The sequence below is a fragment of the Babylonia areolata genome, chromosome 7, assembly GCF_041734735.1.
Source record: "Babylonia areolata isolate BAREFJ2019XMU chromosome 7, ASM4173473v1, whole genome shotgun sequence".
Classification (NCBI taxonomy): domain Eukaryota; kingdom Metazoa; phylum Mollusca; class Gastropoda; order Neogastropoda; family Buccinidae; genus Babylonia; species Babylonia areolata.
In genome coordinates, this window is record NC_134882.1 from 20,693,428 (window position 1) to 20,695,927 (window position 2,500).

A 2,500-nucleotide genomic window follows, 5' to 3' on the forward strand; every position below is an offset into this window, starting at 1 on the left:
CAACAACAACAACAACAAAACAACAACAACAACAAGAAAAACAACAACTAAATATGTAAATAAATGAATAAAGAAATACTGGACTCCCATACACACTGAAGTTTCAGTTTCAGTTTCAGTAGCTCAAGGAGGCGTCACTGCGTTTGGACAAATCCATATACGCTACACCACATCTGCCAAACAGATGCCTGACCAGCAGCGTAACCCAACGCGCTTAGTCAGGCCTTGAGAAAAAAAAAGGTGAATAAATAATAGATAAGCGTATATAAATAAGTAAATAAATAAATAAATAATAATTATAATATATATATATATAAAGGGGTAGTAGTAATAATATTAATAATAATAATAATAAATAAATAGATAGATAAATAAGACAACAATGATGATAAATAAACAAATAAATGTAAAACATGAAGACACACATTCACACATACACCCACACATGCATAACAGATATGCACCAAATATGCAGTTTCACAGATATGAAAGCACAGTCAAATACACATAAACGTACATGAGCCCCAACACACACACACACACACACACACATTACCCTGCACCTCCTCTACCCCCCTTACACACTGAAGACAGACCTGCACCCCACATCCCACCAGCCCCTCCCCCGCCCCCCGCCCCCGCACCCTCCCCCCACCTCAAAACATCGGAGATGGAGAAGGGTTCGAATTTCGCTCCTTTCGTTTCAAAACACCGTCAAGGGAGAAAGGTGTGGTTCACCCCTTTTGTCTCAAAGGACCGTCAAGGGAGAAAGGTGTGGTTCACCCCTTTTGTTTCAAAGGACCTGAAAGGGAGAAAGGTGTGGTTCACCCCTTTTGTTTCAAAGGACCTGAAAGGGAGAAAGGTGTGGTTCACCCCCTTTGTTTCAAAGGACCTGAAAGGGAGAAAGGTGTGGTTCACCCCTTTTGTCTCAAAACAGAGGGAGAGAACTTTTAGCACGCACACATGAAAGAGTAAAAGGGAAGCTCTCTTTCTCTATCTATCTATTTATCTATCACCCTCTCCCTCTCTTTCTCTTTCCCTCTCTCTTTCTTTGTACTCCTTTCCTCTCTTTTTCTCCCCATCTACCCTGTCTCTACCCAAACTCCTCCTTTCTCCATCCCGTTTCTCTTCATAACACAAGTAGCGGGAGATTCGATCGATTAATACATCCAAATAAAGGCCGTCAAGGAATCACGAAAACTCGGAAAATATTGAATAAGAAATCGGCGAAAGACTTCTTGTTATCAGAGTTACCCTTGTTCGGGACGACCTGGGTGGTAGCCTATGTGCTGGTGTTTCGAAAAAGACGATAAAACGTAGTTTGACTTTTCTTGTACCCCTAAAAATGGTGGCGCTGTAGTATAGCGACGCGCTCTCCCTAGGGAAAACAGCCCGAATTTCACACAGAGAAATCTGTTGTGATCAAAAGAAATACAAATACAAATAATAATCCCGGATCTAAAGATTACAAAGATGAAACTTGTTTATTTGTGATTTTCGCTTTTTTTTCTTCTCTGTTATGGTTCTGTTGGAAAATCACTCGTATTACAGACTTATCTATTATTATAGGTTTTTGTTTTGTAGCATGTTTCTCTGTTATATTTCCTAAAACAGTTTGTGGTATCATATGTTCATTGTCAGCTTTGGAAGTTGCGATTTTTCTTTTTCTTCGTAAAGGGAATCCTGCGCATGCGCTTCACTGTCAGGAAGTGTCGACTGCTGGACGAGAGGCCGGTGCTTGCTGAATGCCCATTACCTGTACACGAAACGACAATTCTCTGTGTGTAGGCCTGTATGTACCGACCTCCGAATGAAAGAACGAGAACGTAGATCGACCATTTTTCACTGGCTGACTTGTCCCTACTTTGCTGAGCAAACAAAATGAAAACGCACATGCCATGATCGCAGCAAAAACTTCACGGGTACTGAGACACTTACTCCTGCTGGAGTTCCACAGAGCCAAGGAACGGGGGCTTAATGTTTGCTGTGTCAACTTTATCAAGGATACATGCTTACAATAGCATATGGATGCTGTGGTTGAATAAGCGAGAAATAGAATTTTGAAACAAAAGAAGAAAAGGGTGATGCATTTTTTCCCCTTTTATATATATATATATATATATATTAATCAGTCTATATTCCCGTGGGTAACAAAGGTTTTGCCTCTCTTGTTTGACAAGAGACTGAGCAAGTAAGACGAGAAACAGAAAGCAATGAACACAGCTGGTTGCCAGGTCATCTACTGTTTTGAGGCGGGATAAAAAAAAACAACAAAAAACAACAACAACAGAAGTTTGACAATGTTTTGATGCCCAGTGGTGGAATCGGCCCTGTGATGTATCATCATCATGCATGATTGCACAAGGTTTTTTTTTTGTTTTTTGTTTCAGTTCAGTTCTGTTCATTTGTGTCAATGGACAGTCTCTTCACCGTTGGTAACATTTTGTCCGGGTAGGAGCAGTGAGGGAGGGGACACTCTTGACATCCTCACATATCCTCA